The sequence below is a fragment of the Pristiophorus japonicus genome, chromosome 7 (genome assembly GCF_044704955.1).
Source record: "Pristiophorus japonicus isolate sPriJap1 chromosome 7, sPriJap1.hap1, whole genome shotgun sequence".
NCBI classification, from domain to species: Eukaryota; Metazoa; Chordata; class Chondrichthyes; family Pristiophoridae; genus Pristiophorus; species Pristiophorus japonicus.
The window spans coordinates 146,432,583-146,450,664 of NC_091983.1; the positions used below are offsets into that span (position 1 = coordinate 146,432,583).

At 42.6% G+C, this 18,082-nt stretch overlaps 1 protein-coding gene and 1 long non-coding RNA gene across 4 annotated transcripts in view; one reads left to right on the top strand and one right to left on the bottom strand.

Annotated features, from left to right (window-relative positions):
• LOC139267302 (glycoprotein endo-alpha-1,2-mannosidase-like) overlaps positions 1-18,082 on the top strand; it is a 59,153-nt gene that overhangs the window by 21,846 nt on the left and 19,225 nt on the right. The window lies entirely within an intron of this gene.
• Positions 5,992-11,968, bottom strand: LOC139267301 (uncharacterized). Its single transcript, XR_011593880.1, has 2 exons — positions 11,754-11,968; positions 5,992-7,798 (listed from the first exon to the last, which is right to left on the bottom strand). It is a non-coding gene; the product is annotated as an uncharacterized lncRNA (long non-coding RNA).

Consider the following 18,082-nt stretch of genomic DNA (forward strand, 5'->3'; position numbering starts at 1 on the left):
TCTTGGAAGTTCAAACCAGTTACTCTATTCACGATTGAGACTTCAAAGTTTCCAAATTGATTTTCCAATTTGGAATAATCATGAAACAATCTTTGAAGTATATATGTCTGGAGCTGGTTCAACTCGACTTAGATTCCAGTTGCTCGGCTGAAAGTATTGGAACAAATTGATTTGAATGCAGTTATGCAAAAAAAAATTCACTAATTAAGAGAGATATTTCCTGAGGTGGAATTGTTTTCAGATTACGTTTAATGGAAAATTCTATGTGCATCTTGCCATCAGTAATAATTCTGATCAGTAACAATTCTTTTCCCTTGAGACTTTGTGAGTGGACTTGGAATGATATTGGAGAAGATTCAGCTGTTCTTTTATTCCCTGTGTTGCAACCTACTTTGGTCTGAGTGCAGATGTCTCCATTTGTAACTCTAAAGACTTTGACCAGCTTCTGATAGAATTAATGTACTTGAGGAAACAACACAGAAGTATTAAAGAAGCAACGCTAATGCCAGATAACTCGAGCAATTTTAAATAAATGAATAATGATCAGTTAGAATTAATTGCTTATTATTTTCAAAGCAGCAGTATCTCTGCAAAACATACAAAGTGGAAAATACAACCAACCATTTGTCAGCAACCATTGCCCTTGCACTAATTTCTGGAAGGTTGATTTTTAAATTTATGTTACTGTTATTAAACACAGTCTCTGAAATTTCTGGCTTATAAACATAAATAGCAGCCATTTCGGAGTACTAACAATGTGGGCAAGAGAAATTATTCTGTTACAGTATTTATAAAGATACAATTTTTCCATGAATGAAACTATTGAAAACAGTTTTTTAACAAATTGCAACAGGTTCCTATATTTCAGATATAGATTTCTGGAATGACTGTAAAGAGAATTTTAGTTTGGAAATCAGAAAAGCATGTTGAGATTTTTAAAACAAAAACTGGTGACTGTTTCCATCTAGTGGAAGACAGTAGGACAGCATTACAGAAAAAAAGCCAGACTTCAAAGCAGATTTATGTATCCTGAGCTGCTTGAAACAAACTAATTTTACATTATAGCATCTAAGCTAGATGCATTATCCCTGGAGGTTACACCTAAGGTATTACTTATTTGGAGCTATTCAAAGACTTATCAATTCAGACACTGAATAAATAACACTGCTGGCCTTGTAAATTGAATGAATGTTTTTGTTTTCATTTAAATACAAATATTGGTATTTTTAGTGTGATGCTGTATTTGACCTATGACGACTTCTGAGAAATCGTGTACCCTGTATTTAATCTGGATTGATATGACTCAAACTTTTCAACAACAGATATTTATGGTATTCGGGGAGATGAGATTGTGGTTGGGAGAGAGATCACTGGTGGTGCCAGGAGGAAACACTACTGGCCCATAAGCAGTGCTGTAAAGGCATTTACCTTATGGATCCAGCCCTTCTCACTGTCTTATACTTGCCGGGTTTTGTGAGTCCCAGGAAACCCAGTCGGCTGTGGTTAAAAGGGGAAACACTGTTAAAATGGCACACAGCCTTCTTTAAAAGGTTTCAACACCCGACCACTCAGAGGATTGGCCACCCGAACGTCATCCCGCCTGCGTTAATGACCGGTTTTTAGTGGGTTCCTATTTCGGATATGTAACTGTTTAACCTCCCACCCAAACCAAATCTACATGTTTTTTCTTGTTAAAATTACCCCTTTGTAACTATGAAACCTGTATCTATCTAAAAGGATATAGACACGTCATCATTTTAAACTAATATTAATATAAGAATAAGAATTAGGAACAGGAGTAGGCCATCTAGCCCCTCGAGCCTGCTCCGCCATTCAACAAGATCATGGCTGATCTGGCCGTGGACTCAGCTCCACTTACCCGCCCGCTCCCCATAACCCTTAATTCCCTTATTGGTTAAAAATCTACCTATCTGTGATTTGAATACATTCAATGAGCTAGCCTCAACTGCTTCCTTGGGCAGAGAATTCCACAGATTCACAACCCTCTGGGAGAAGAAATTCCTTCTCAACTCAGTTTTAAATTGGCTCCCCCGTATTTTGAGGCTGTGCCCCCTAGTTCTAGTCTCCCCGATCAGTGGAAACAACCTCTCTGCCTCTATCCTATCTATCCCTTTCATTATTATAAATGTTTCTATAAGATCACCCCTCATCCTTCTGAACTCCAACGAGTAAAGACCCAGTCTACTCAATGTATCATCATAAGGTAACCCCCTCATCTCTGGAATCAGCCTAGTGAATCGCCTCTGCACCCCCTCCAAAGCTAGTATATCCTTCCTTAAGTAAGGTGACCAAAACTGCACGCAGTACTCCAGGTGCGGCCTCACCGATACCCTGTACAGTTGCAGCAGGATCTCCTTGCTTTTGTACTCCATCCCTCTCGCAATGAAAGCCAACATTCCATTCGCCTTCCTGATTATCTGCTGCACCTGCAAACTAACTTTTTGGGATCCATGCACAAGGACCCCCAGGTCCTTCTGCAACGCAGCATGTTGTAATTTCTCCCCATTCAAATAATATTCCCTTTTACTGTTTATTTTTCCAAGGTGGATGACCTCACATTTTCCGACATTGTATTCCATTTGCCAACCCTTAGCCCATTCGCTTAACCTATCTAAATCTCTCTGCAGCCTCTCTCTGTCCTCGACACAACCTGCTTTCCCACTAATCTTTGTGTCATCTGAAAATTTTGTTACACTACACTCTGTCCCCTCTTCCAGGTCATCTATGTATATTGTAAACAGTTGTGGTCCCAGCATCGATCCCTGTGGCACACCACTAACCACCGATTTCCAACCCGAAAAGGACCCATTTATCCCGACTCTCTGCTTTCTGCCAGCCAGCCAATTCTCTATCCATGCTAATACATTTCCTCTGACTCCACGTACCTTTATCTTCTGCAGTAATCTTTTGTGTGGCACCTTATCGAATGCCTTTTGGAAATCTAAATACACCACATCTATTGGTACACCTCTATCCACCATGCTCGTTATATCCTCAAAGAATTTCAGTAAATTAGTTGCACATGATTTCCCCTTCATGAATCCATGTTGCGTCTGCTTGATTGCACTATTTCTATCTAGATGTCCCGCTATTTCTTTCTTAATGATAGCTTCAAGCATTTTCCCCACTACAGATGTTAAACTAACCGGCCGATAGTTACCTGCCTTTTGTCTGCCCCCTTTTTTAAACAGAGGCGTTACATTAGCTGCTTTCTAATCCGATGGTACCTCCCCAGAGTTCAGAGAATTTTGGTAGATTATAACGAATGCATCTGCTATCACTTCCGCCATCTCTTTTAATACCCTGGGACGCATTTCATCAGGACCAGAGGACTTGTCTACCTTGAGTCCCATTAGCCTGTCCAGCACTACCTCCCTAGTGATAGTGATTGTCTCAAGGTCCTCCCTTCCCACATTCCCGTGACCAGCAATTTTTGGCATGGTTTTTGTGTCTTCCACTGTGAAGACTGAAGCAAAATAAATGTTTACGGTCTCAGCCATTTCCATATTTCCCATTATTAAATCCCCCTTCTCATCTTCTAAGGGACCAACATTTACTTTAGTCACTCTTTTCCGTTTTATATATCGGTAAAAGCTTTTACAATCTGTTTTTATGTTTTGCGCAAGTTTACTTTCGTAATCTATCTTTCCTTTCTTTATTGCTTTCTTAGTCATTCTTTGCTGTTGTTTAAAATTTTCCCAATCTTCTAGTTTCCCACTAACCTTGGCCACCTTATACGCATTGGTTTTTAATTTGATACTCTCCTTTATTTCCTTGGTTATCCACGGCTGGTTATTCCTTCTCTTACCGCCCTTCTTTTTCACTGGAATATATTTTTGTTGAGCACTATGAAAGAGCTCCTTAAAAGTCCAACTGTTCCTCAATTGTGCCATCGTTTAATCTGTGTTCCCAGTCTACTTTAGCCAATTCTGCCCTCATCCCACTGTAGTCCCCTTTGTTTAAGCATAGTACGCTCGTTTGAGACACTACTTCCTCACCCTCAATCTGTATTACAAATTCAACCATACTGTGATCACTCATTCCAAGAGGATCTTTTACTAGGAGATCGTTTATTATTCCTGTCTCATTACACAGGACCAGATGTAAGATTGCTTGCTCCCTTGTAGGTTCTGTAACATACTGTTCTAAGAAACAATCCCGTATGCATTCTATGAATTCCTCCTCGAGGCTATCCCGTGCGATTTGATTTGACCAATCGATATGTAGGTTAAAATCCCCCATGATTACTGCCGTTCCTTATTCACATGCCTCCATTATTCCCCTGATTATTGTCCGCCCCACCGTGAAGCTATTATTTGGGGGCCTATAAACTACGCCCACCAGTGACTTTTTCCCCCTTACTATCTCTAATCTCCACCCACAATGATTCAACGTTTTGTTCATTAGAGCCAATATCGTCTCTACAACTGCCCTGATATCATCCTTCATTAACAGAGCTACCCCAAGTCCCTTCCCCTCTTGTCTATCTTTCCGAATTGTCAGATACCCCTGTATGTTTAATTCCCAGTCTTGGCCACCCTGCAACCATGTTTCAGTAATGGCCACCAAATCATTTGTAATGATTTGCGCCATCAACTCATTTACTTTGTTTCGAATGCTGCGTGCGTTTAGGTAGAGTGTTTTAATACTAGTTTTTAAACCATGATTTTTAATTTTGACCCCTCCTGCAGCCCCTTTATATTCATACATATTGTCCCTTCCTATCACCTTATGGTTTACACTTATCCCAGTGCCACTCTGCTCTGTTGCCTCCTGTCTTTTGCATTCTTTCTTGGGGTTCTGTTCATCTGAGTTCTCACCCACCCTAACTAGCTCAGAGCCCTCTCCTGGGTTCCCATCCCCTTGTCAAGCTAGTTTAAAGCCCTACTATCAAAACCACCCGCGAGCACATTGGTCCGGTCTCTGTTGAGGTGTAACATGTCCGTCTTGTACATGTCCCACCTACCCCAGAAGCAGTCCCAATTGTTCAGGAAACTAAAGCCCTTCCTCCTCCACCAATGGGAGAGTGGAGAGCATCAGTTCCAACTGTCACAGGAGAGAGAGAGTGAAGAGCACCTTAAATTGAGTTTGTTTATTTAAAGGGCACATATATACTATAAAAAGTAATACAAGCAGGTTTGCTTTGATTTTGTTTTGGTCTGTAATCCTATTCACATGCATCTGTCTGTCCTTCAATGATTAGATTTTGGAAAAGGACTCATTCTCCTACTACAAATGCCATGTATTGGCAGGCACTCTGGATGTTGTCATATTTATCATGCTAACTTTCTCGACTATTGGATTTTAGTCATGTTTTATGTTGATTTTTTTTTTTGTTTGTTTCCCCCCCTTACTACTTCAGCTTACTAATATAATTACATCCCAACACTGCTATAATCACCAGGCTGATAAAAATCAGTCTTTTACATAGGATATACAACACAGATACAGGCCGTTCAGCCTAACCAGTCCATGCCGGTGTTTATGCTCCACTCGAGCCTTCTCCCATCATTCCTCATCTAAATCTATCTGCATAACCCTCTATGCTTGTCTAGCCTTCCCTTAAATGCATCTATACTATTCGCTTCAACCACTCACTGGTAGTGAGTTCCACATTCTCACCACTCTTTGGGTAAAGAATTTTCTTCTGAATTCCCTATTGGATTTCTTGGTGATTATTTTATATTGATGGCCTCTAGTTATGCTCTTCCCCACAAGTGGAAACATTCTGTGTCCACTTTATCAAAATCTTTCATAATTTTAAAGACCTCCATTAGGTCACCCCTCAGCCTTTTTTCAAGAGAGAAGAGATCCATCCAGCCTGGTCATCCTTTCCTGAAATGTATCGCATTTCTAGTATCATCTCAGCATCCTCTCCAGTGCCTCTATCCTTTTTATGATATGGAGACCAGAACTGTTGTTAAGTCCTAGTTCGGGTGGTCAGCTGCATTCGACAACAATCGAGTCAGATACCTTCAATCTTTACGTCTTTATTGAATCAGCTTCGGACCTGTTACCAAACTGCCAGCACAGAGTCTACAGATTCCGGGGCAGGCAGACAAAAGGTCTGCCTATCCTTACAGACGCATCCTTTTTATTCTTACAAACTAGAGGAGGTATGGGCCGCTTCATCAATCACAGTGTGTTACTAGGGCTTCATGAATTGACAGCCTGTTTATCTTTAGAACACTTTGTGCTTTTACAAGCGGAATAGCCCAGCTTAATCACACGAAGCAAATGTGTTCCTTATCAAGTCATGGCCATAAACCCTTGTTTATCAGTGATGGTCACACAAGCTACTTTATCCCCTACTTTCTCACGGGAAACCAATTCTGTCTTTTCTTATTTTCTTATTGATTCGTAGAACCATTTTATTAACCCTTTCATGATTCTTCCACATACATTCACATTCCCTCCTGTTATCATTCCATGATAACTTCTCATTTATATGTTTACTCTCAATTTTGTGCACAGCCCGGTACTCCCTGCCTCAACGTGCTGGCCAGTCACGTGGTTTCAGGAGTCCCAGTTGCTTAGATCAAATTATGCCCCATGTTATTGCTAAGATCAATTGTATCCCGACCAGTATGTGTGAAATTATACGAATCCAAGGATGGATGTTCACATTTATTCCCCAATCCCAGACCTTTCTCCACCAACTCTGACTTTGTAAGTCTACATCGATATCTTTTTCCAGTACTTTGATTTTAGTTTGCAGTTGGTGGTAGAGCTTTACGGATTGACCCACTCTGAGCCTCAATTCTCGTAATACTTCGGTTAGATGTGGGATAGGGACCTGCTCTGGCTCGTCATAATCCTGCAAATGATCATGGAGCTGATCGGTTACATCAATAACTTCAGGCTTCCGGCGCCTAACCTGGGTGATGTGCGCTTGCCCGATCGCGACAGGTCGTAGTGGTGTAAAGCAAAAGTTTGGCTGTGGTATAGGGCACTGCAGGTCATTTGGGTCCCTTGTCTTACTTCTACACAGGTATCCACACTCTGGTAAGAGGTGATGCCCGTGTTTGAGTCGTGAAGACAGGAATAATTGGACTGCTTTGTGAGACAAATCTGGTTAACGGGCACATCCACTTTTGCGCACCCGAATCCTGTACCATTCCAACACTGTGGGTACCCATCCTTCCCAGACCCTGTGGTGTTTAGGCAGGTGGCTGGGGTGCCTCAGCCATCGGAATATGTGAAGGTAAGGTTTTCGGCGGGCGGGGTATCATTGTATCCTCGTATGTAAAGACTGGGATCCATAACCGGGGTTGGGGTAAACAATTCAGTGACCAACATAACAGGGTAGCATACAACCGACTCTGGCGCGAATAAGATCTTATGAGTCCTCAGGAATATATTATGATCGTTCCCCAGTTGCCCTTGCACGTTCCTTTTCCTCCTTTGCCCTGTTACTGATTCCAGGGATTGGTCCTTTGAATCAACTAAATCATCTTCAGGTTGATCAGGGCAAACAAAGTCCATCTCACATTCCCTGAACCGGCATGGCAAATTCCATCGGTCTTTGCCCTGTAGAGTCACCTGTCGATCAACCTGTGAGAGTATACCCGTACGGGATTTTATTTTAGTCATGGTCCATGATTCGAGATCGTCTGGTGTCCTGGTTCCACATTGTACGATATCTCCCGTACAAAGGCGGAGAATTTGCTCTCGTGAGCCATCGGTTGGGCAGCTGAGTAGTCGTCCCCCTGTTTTTGTTACTGTTATCAGCAGGATCACGACTCCTAGCAGCAGGGTTCCGTGCATTCTTTCAATCCTGAAAGACAAAAGGGCTTGCAAACCGTCATGTTACTATCGTGGCTACCAAGGACTCATGTTATGCCTAAATACCTAAAAGCAGGACAAGCAATCATATGATAATTAGATTAATTAAAATGATGGCTTAAAATTACGGCTAAAACGGTTACGGAACGACGGGAACGAACGTATTATGGCACTTCAATTATTAGTCCAGGTCTATCTCCACTCCACCTGATTACTGCCGGTAATCAATTTGCAATGATGCATGTGCACCCACGCGTCTCTACCTTCCGCCTTTACAGCGGTGGGGGTGGTGAGTAAGACCTGAAATGGACCATCCCATCGGGGCTGGAGATGATGTCGCGTCCAATTTTTGATAAGGACGAAGGATCCGGGCTCGAAAGGGGATGATCCGTGAGAAGAGGGACGGTCATCATAAGCGGCGCGAACCTGTGAATGAGAGGCTCGCAATGCCTTAGTTAGGGCTAACACATAGGTAGTCATCTCCTCAGTCATGTGATGAAAGTAAACGGCAACTGGAGAATGGTGGTCCCAAGGGGTGCAAAGAGGTCTGCCGTACACGTTCTCGGCCGGGGTGAGGCGTGTCGTCCCTGCGGGGGTGGAGCGAATCTGAAAAAGAGCTACAGGTAACAATTTTAACCAAGTCGACCCTGTTTGAGAGGTTAGTTTAGCTAACTTGGTTTTGGTTCGCTCGACCAGACCCGCCGCCTGGGGGGATAGGCACAGTGGAGTTGTTGATGTATCCCTAACTGTTGGCACAATTCCTTGTTTACAGCTGCAATAAAATGGGGTCCGTTATCTGAACTAAGACGACCGGGAACCCTGAAGCGAGGGATAACTTCCTTCAGCAATATCTTAACAACAGTACAGGCTCTATTATCCGTAGTAGGATAAGCTTCAATCCATTTACTAAAAACATCAACAATAACCAACACATATTTATAACACTGACAGCGTGGCAATTCTATATAGTCCATCTGCAAAGTCTCGAAGGGTCCGGCTGGCAAGGGTGTTTTACCTAATTAACATGGTGCTCCCCTTCCAGGATTATGGCGTTGGCAGGTAAGGCAACGAGAAATAATATTCTGCGCAAACATTTGGAGGCTAGGATGCCACCATGTCTGGAGGAGCAGGTCACTAGTGGCTTTTGCTCCACAATGCGTGGCGTAATGAACACATTCAATTACCCAAAGGGCCAATTCATCGGACATACAAGTTTGACCAGCGGGTGTGATCCACAACGCGGAGGCAGTATCATATTTACAATTAAGATCGTTCCAAAGTTGTTTTTGTATAGCAGGAGCGTCCTCCTGTCGGCGAAGTACCTCTTTGATGGTTGGCATTGGCTTTTCAGGGGCCGACAAGCTCGGTTTAGAGCTGGACGTCTGCCTCATCATTCGGGGCACAACAATCTGCTGACTCCTTGCAGCACACTTAGCCGCCTCGTCAGCAAGGCGATTTCCGATGTCGATTGGAGAGAAACCGGCAGTATGAGCGGAACATTTAATAACAGCGATTTGTCGAGGGAGCAGAAGAGCAAGTAATAGGTCAGACACAAGCACTTGGTTCGAGATTAGCGTATCGGTTGAAGTTAGGAATCCTCGGTTTTTCCAGAGCTGGCCGAAGTCGTGGACAACCCCAAAGGCGTAACGGGAGTCAGTGTAGATATTGACTCGGAGATCCTCTCCTAAGATACACGCACGGGTGAGGGCAAAAAGTTCTGTTTGCTGAGCGGAAAGGGGGACCTGGAAGGCTCCAGACTCGAGAGTCGTTCCTTCTTTGTTGATGGAGGAACTGCCATCAGTGAACATAACGAGATCAGGGTTTAACAGAGGGGTATCTGAAAGGTCGGAGCGAGGGCTCGTGTCCTTGAGGACTGAGTGCAGACAGTCATGATCCGGCTTAACAACATATTCTGTCTTTACTTTAGTCAGCAGTGAATCCTTTAGCTCAACCGTCGGACCGTCCTTCCAAAAAGCTTTTACTGCTCGGGACATTGCCTGAGTTGTGGCGTCACACCAGTCAAGATTATTGGTCCTTATTGCAGTAGCAACTGTTCCAGGAAGGCAGTTCATTAACATAGAACAAAACTGAGGAGAGGGCTGTCCCCTAGAAAACACCTGGTCTCCTGACTGGGTTCCATATACTTCCTTAAATCTCTCTTAAAAATTCCTCGACTGTCTCGTCCTTCTTTGATTTCATGTCCAAGACTTTGGTAATATCGACAGGTTTTCGCAGAACTACGTGTACAGCATCCAGAAGCATCGTCTCTCTGTTCTCGTTATTCGCGTACGCTACTTCTAAGGCATCGTGAGTTTGATATCCTAAGGCTTCCTTAAATCTGGTCCATTCAGAACCAGTAAGTACCTGTTGTACCAGAGACCAAATGTCCCTTGAGTCTGCTTGATAGACTCTAAAGGTTTGTGACAAAAATTCAATGAACCGTTGAGGACAGGTATTTTTATTCGGGGCACTGGTTAATATGGACATAAGTTCATGAGGTTTCCAAGGTAACCACAATTGTATCATAGCAGGGGGCTGCACATCCGGGCCTCCATCCTCAATAGGCGCTGCTGGTGCCAACGCACGAGGGTTAGGGACAGTTCTGACGGGCAGCTGTTTCGGCGCGCATTTCTTCAGGGGTCTTGGTGTCTCCCTGTCATTGTCCCCTTCAACATCGTCAACCCATCCCGACTCTGAATCTGTCCCAGTATCTGACCCTGACACTATCGCATCATCCTCATCCGTAGGGGTTGATTTCCCCTTTTTCCCTTTACCACTACGTCGTTGATTTCTTTCAAGCTGTTGTAATTTCCTTATTTCCTGTTCAAGTTGACGCCGTCTTTGAACCTGGCTTCTAATCCCCTCTGCAACGGATCGACAGAAAACCTCATCATCAAACTTAGTTCCCCAAGACTGTCGTTCTATATTAGACACATTGTCTAAACTGGGATAAATGAGTGTTGCAGCAGCAGTGGCGCCCGGTGTTGGGACATTAGGACCGGGGTAAGGGGGTGGTAGAACTCTGTTCGTCTGTAAATTTGGCACCGGCACATTTACTGCCACAGCCGCGTCAGCCAAGGCATTAACATCGGGTTGTGCCGTCGGACGAGGCGGGGAGCCCCTGGAGTCATATTCCAATTATCCCATTCATCGTCATCGTCAGCCCCTTGCATGCCAAGACCAGCCATTGAACTACATAGTTCAGTTAAAGATTCCTTGTTTGTTCTATTTCTCTTTTCCTGTGCACATTCCTTTCTTTAAATTTCCAATGACTTGGGGATTCCCGCATCGGTTAATTCCTGCCTTGAGAGCATTCTCCTGCCAACTCGCCAGAATATTCTTATCTTTTTCATCCTGACAATGTTGGCTCCAAATTTCAATCAATTTCTTACTCTTTTTCCCGATTCCCCTTTTCCAAATTAATTCTTGGGCGCGTTTAATTGTTTCTAAATCACTTGAACCCCCTAATGGCCATATGTCTGAACCTAATTTCTGATTCAAACCTCCCGACAATTGTCTGAGTTGCTCGTTTTTATCTGGGTGTTTATTACCCATGATAAAACTTATCTTAACCTAGGTATTCAACGTTTTGACGGACTCATTAAGTGAGACAATTTCAAATCAGTTATCTTTTAACCCACCACCGTGGTGTGCACCCACAACTTCCTTTTCTCTTTATTCCTTTTCTGTATTCCTTTTCTCTCTATTCCTTACTGTTTTAACGTTTGACGGACTACTTGTGGTAGACAATTTCCAGATCAACCTACACCTTCGTCATTTTAACGGACCACCATCGTGGACAATTCCAAATCTATTTTTTCCTGGGGTAATCTGACAACTGACCACGGGCGATCCCGTCAACAATTAATTGAACAGTGGTGAAAAATCCGAGACCAGAACTTACGACAGGAGGAAAACAAAGTGGCAATTTAACTAAATATACTCACTTTGGGGCCCATTTCCTCTGCCGCGTCCCGTCTGTAGGATATCAATGATTCAGCCGCTTCCAATCGAGAGTTTTTGGGATCCCACTTCTGACACCAAATGTTAAGTCCTAGTTCGGGTGGTCAGCTGCATTTGACAACAATCGAGTCAGATACCTTCAATCTTTACGTCTTTATTGAAGCAACTTCGGACCTGTTACCAAACCGCCAGCACAGAGTCTACAGATTCCGGGGCAGGCAGACAAAAGGTCTGCCTATTCTTACAGACGCATCCTTTTTATTCTTACAAACTAGAGGAGGTATGGCCCGCTTCATCAATCACAGTGTGTTACTAGGGCTTCATGAATTGACAGCCTGTTTATCTTTAGAACACTTTGTGCTTTTACGAGCGGAATAGCCCAGCTTAATCACACGAAGCAAATGTGTTCCTTATCAAGTCATGGCCATAAACCCTTGTTTATCAGTGATGGTCACACAAGCTACTTTATCCCCTACTTTTTCACGGGAAACCAATTCTGTCTTTTCTTATTTTCTTATTGATTCGTAGAACCATTTTATTAACCCTTTCATGATTCTTCCACATACATTCACACTGTAGGCAGTACTCTTAAGTGTGATCTAACCAAAGTTCGATACGGGTTTAGCATAACTTCCCTACTTTTCAATTGTCTGGGGCCAAGTTTCGGCCTGAGTTTCTCCTGTTTTTTTTGGAGCAACTGATTTAGAATGGAGTACCTTAGAAATTTGAATTCTCGGCATTTAGTTTGCTCCAGTTCTAGTCAGTTAGAACAGTTTCACTTTGGAACAGAATTGTTTTTTCAAAAGGGGGCGTATCCGGCCACTTACGCCTGTTTTCAAAGTTTAGGCAGTGAAAACTTACTCCAAACTAACTTAGAATGGAGTAAGTGAAGATTTTTGTACGTTCGAAAAAACCTTGTCTACACTTTAGAAAATTAGGCGTAGGTTACAAATTAGGTGTAGGGAATGTGGCGGGGGGGGGGGCGGTTTAAAGGGAAGTTTACAAACATTAAACACTTCAGTTTTACAAATAAAGAGCCATCATCAATAATAAATGATAAATACATCAATAAATCAACCAATAAATCAATTTAAAAAAAATAATTAAAAATTTAAAAAATCAATAAATAAAACATTTTCTACTTACCGACTGCAGCACCGGGAGCCCTCCAACAGCATGCTGGGACGCCCCCCCCCCCAGTGTGTCTCTGTCAGTGTCTCTATCTCTCTGTCTGTCTGTGTGCGTGTCTCTCACGCTCTGTCTGTCAGTGTCTGGCGGGGGGGGTGGGTCGTGGAGGTCTGGGGTGGGGGGGGGTTCGCGGAGGTCTGGGGGGGGCCGGAGAATAGGTAAGTTTTTTTTTTTAGGCGCATTTTGTGGCGCAAAAAACGGGCATCCAGGTCCAGGCTGGCACCCTCCAAGTAATAAGTGACTTCCCTATTCTTCCTACCAAAATGTAATACCTCACATTTATCTGTGTTGAACTTCATTTGTCAATTATATGCCCATTCTGCAAGTTTATTAAATGACCTCCTGTAATTTGTTGTAGTCCTCCTCCATATTGACTGTCTCGTCGCCCCCGCCCCTCCAAGTTTGGTATCACCCGCAAGTTTAGAAATTGTGCTTTTGATTCCAAAGTCTAAATCGTTAATATATATTGTGAATAAGTGGTTCCAGCACTGATCCTTGTGGAACACCATTACTCACCCTCTGCCATTCTGAATTGCTACCTTTTGCCCCTAATCTCTGCTTTCTGTCTTGAAGCCAGCTAGCTATCCATTCTGCTACTTGTCCCTACTCTGCATTCTCTGACCTTGTTCATCAGTCTATTATGGGGTACCATATCAAAGGCCTTTTGAAAATCTAGATGTTACATCTACTGCATTACCATTGTCTACTCTCGCTGTTATTTTTCAAAAAATTCAATGAGGTTGGTCAAGCAAGGCTTTTCCCTTTTGAAATCCATGCTGACTATTCATTATTATATTTTTGATTTCTAGATATTCATCTATTTTCTCCTTTAGTAGGGATTCCATTATTTTTCCTACCACCAATGTTAAGCTGACTGGTCTATAATTCATTGGACATGATCTATCCCAGTTTTTAAATATAGGTATTGGATATTAGCTATCCGCCAGTCCTCTGGCAATATACCGTTTTCTAACTAATTATTAAATATGTGTAGTAATGCCTCTGCTTCCACCTCTAATATCGCCCGTATCCGCCCTTGCCTCAGTTCATCCGCTGTTGAAGCCCTCATCCATGCCTTTGTTACCTCTAGACTTGACTATTCCAATGCACTTCTGGCTGGCCTCTTTCATTCTACCCTACGTAAACTAGAGGTGATCCAAAACTCGGCACCTGTGTCCTAACTCTCACCAAGTCCCGCTCACCCATCATCCCTGTGCTCGCTGACCTGCATTGGCTCCCGGTTGAGCAGCGCCTTGATTTCAAAATTCTCACCCTTGTTTTCAAATCCCTCCACGGCCTTGCCCCTCTCTATCGCTGTAATCTTCTCCAGCCCCACAACCCCCTGAGATGTCTGCAATCCTCTAATTCTGCTCTCTTGAACATCCCTGATTATAATCACTCTACCATTGGCGGCCGTGCCTTCTGTTGCCTAGGCCCTAAGCTCTGGAATTCGCTGCCTAAACCTCTCCGCCTCTCTACACCCCTTTCCTCCTTCAAGATGCACTTTAAAACCTACTTCTTTGACCAAGCTTTTGGTCACCTGCCCTAATTTCTGTGTCATTTTTTAATCTCATAATACACCTGTGAAGCACCTTGGGATGTTTCACCATGTTAGTTGTTGTTGCTATCTCTTCCCAAGATTCTTTTAAAATGTGTGAATGCAATCCATCCGGACCAGTGGTATTAACCTCTTATCCTGAGTTTGATTAGTTTATTTCATATATCCCCTCTTTATTATAAATTCACTTATCTTGTTACTAATCTAATTATCCAATGTCATGTCCACCTGGTCAATCTCCATGAAGCAAAATAATTATTTAATATTTCTGCCATATCTCTATAGTTACCTGTGGTATAATCCTGCCTTTCCCTTAATGGCCCTAATTCCCATCCAAGCTTCCTTTTTTTTATTGATGTGCCTGTAAAATAATTTACTATTTTATTTTATATTCCTTGATAATTTAATTTCATAGTTCCTCTTTGCGTTCCTAATTGATTTTTTGCCTTTTTTCCTAACCTTTTCATATTCTCCCTTATCATGCACTCCCCTACTGTCTATGTAGTTAATGTATAAGAACATAAGAAATAGGAGCAGGAGTAGGCCATTTGGCCCCTCGAGCCTGCTCCACCATTCAACAAGATCATGGCTGATCTGATCCTGGCCTCAACTCCACTTCCCCGCCCACTCCCCATAACCCTTTACTCCCTTTTCATACAAAAATCTCATTCTCCACCTTAAATATATTCAAAGACCCAGCCTCCACAGCTCCCTGGGGTAGAGAAATACAAAGGTTTGCAACTCTCAGAAGAAATTCCTCCACATTTCTGTTTTAAATGGGTGACCCCTTATTCTGAAACTATGCCCCCTAGTTCTAGATTCCCCCATGAGGGGAAACATCCTCTCTGCATCTACCTAGTCAAATCCCCTCAGAATTTTATATTTCAATAAGATCACCTCTCATTCTTCTAAACTCCAATGAACATAGGCCCAACCTACTCAACCTTTCTTCATATGACAAGCCCTTCATCTCAGGAATCAACCTCGTGAACCTTCTCTGAACTGCCTCCAATGCAAGTATATCCTTCCTTAAATAAAACTGTATTCAATACTCTAGGTGTGATCTTCATCAGGAGCAAGTTATTATTTAAATGAAGAAAGATTGCAAAGTACCGCAGTACAGCGGGACCTGGAGGTACTTGTGCATGAAACGCAAAAGGATATTATGCAGGTACAGCAAGTGATCAGGAAGGCCATTGGTATCTTGGCCTTTATTGCAAAGGGGATGGAATATAAAAGCAGGGAAGTCTTGCTACAGCTATATAAGGTATTGGTGAGGCCACACCTGAAATACTGCGTGCAGTTTTGGTTTCCATATTTACAAAAGTGGGTTGTAAATCTATGGAATTCGCTGCCTCAGAGCTGTGGAAGCTGGGACATTGAATAAATTTAAGACAGAAATAGACAGTTTCATAAACGATAAGGAGTTATTGGGAGCTGGTGGGGAAGTGGAGCTGAGTCTACTTAATTTGTTTTGGAGGCAGTTCAGAGAAGGTTCACTAGGTTGATTCCGGGGATGATGGGGTTGACTTAAGAGGAAAGGTTGAGTAGGTTGGGCCTCTACTCATTGCAATTCAGAAGAATGAGAGGTGATCTTATTGAAACGTATAAGATTATGAGGGGGTTAGAAAAGGTGGATGTAGAGAGGATGTTTCCACTGATGGGGGAGACTAGAACTAGAGGGCATGATCTTAGAATAAGGGGCCACCCATTTAAAACAGAGATGAGGAGAAATTTCTTCTCAGCGGGTTGTAAATCTGGAATTTGCTGCCTCTGAGCTGTGGAAGCTGGGACATTGAATAAATTTAAGACAGAAATAGACAGTTTCTTAAACGATAAGGGGTTATGGGGAATGGGCAGGGAACTAGAGCTGAGTCCATGATCAGATTAGCCATGATATTGAATGGCGGAGCAGGCTCAAGGGGCTGTATGGCCTACTCCTCTTCCTATTTCTTATGTTCTTATGTCTTACCAATGCACTGTACAGTTGGAGCAGGACTTCCCTACTTTTATGCTCCATTCCCCTTGCAATAAAGGCCAGCTTTCCTGATTACTTGCTGTACCTGCATGCTAACATTTTGCATTTCATGTACAAGAACCCCTAGATCCCTCAGTACCAATTGTAATCGCTCCCCATTTAAATAATAATTTGCTTCTTTATTTCTCCTACCAAAGTGGATAACCTTGCGTTTTCCCTCATTATAGTCCATCTGCCAAATTTTTGCTCACTCACTGAGCTTATCTCTATCCCTTTATAGATTATTTGCGTCCTCACAACTTGCTTTCCCACATATCTTTGTATCATCAGCAAATTTGGCTGTGTTACGCTCGGTCCCTTCATCCAAGTCATTAATACAAATTGTAAATAGTTGAGACCCCAGCACTGATCCCTGTGGCACCCCACTAGTTACAGTTTGCCAACCTGAAAATGACCCATTTATCCCAACTCTCTTCTGTTAAGTTAGCCAATCCTCTAACCACGCTAATATATTACCCCCAACCCCATGAGTTGTTACCTTGTGCAGTAACCTTTTGTGTGGCACCGTAGCGAATGCTTTCTGGAAATACAAATATACGACATTAACTGGTTCTGCTTTATCCAATCTGCTCGTTACATTTTCAAAGAACTCCAGCAAATTTTTGTCAAACATGATTTCCCTTTCATAAAACCATGCTGACTCTGCTTGACTGCATTATGATTTTCTAAATGTCCTGCTACTATTTCCTTAATGATGGATTGCAGCATTTTCCCAATGACAGATGTTAGGCTAACTGGTCTATTGTTTCCTACTTTCTGGCTCCCTCCTTTTTTAAATAGTGGTGTTACATTTTTGGTTTTCCAGTCCGCTGGGACCTCTCAGAATTCAGGGAATTTTGGTAGATTACAATCAATGCATCCACTATCTCTGCAGCCACTTCTTTAAGACCCTAAGATGCATGCCATCAGGTCCAGGGCACTTGTTCACCTTTTGTCTCAATAGTTTGCCTAGTACTTTATCTCTAGTGATAGTGACTTTATTATGACCCCCCCCCCCCTGCAATAGCTCCTTGATTATCAATTATTGGGATGTTTTTAGTGTCCTCTACCGTGAAGACCAATACAAAATATTTGTTCAAAGTCTCTGCAATTTCACTATTAATTAATTCCCCAATCTCATCCTCTAAGGGATCAATGTTTACTTTAGCTACCAATGTTTACTTTAGCTACTCGTTTCCTTTTTATATACCTGTAGAAGCTCTTGCTGTCTGTTTTTATATTTTTTGCTAGTTACTGTCATATGCTATCTTCTCTGTCTTTATCATTTTTTTTAGTTGTCCTCAGCTGGTATCTAAAAATTTCCCAATCCTCTGGCCTTCCACTGTCCTTCACAACATTGTATGCCTTTGTTTTCAATTTGATGCCAGCCTTTACTTCCTTAGTTAACCAGGGATGGTTCATCCTTCTCTTAGCATCTTTATTTCTCACTGGAATACATCTTTGCTGAGAGTTATGAAATATCTCTTTAAATGTTTGCCACTGCGTTTCTATTGTCTTGCCTTTTAATATATTTTCCCAGTCCACTTTAA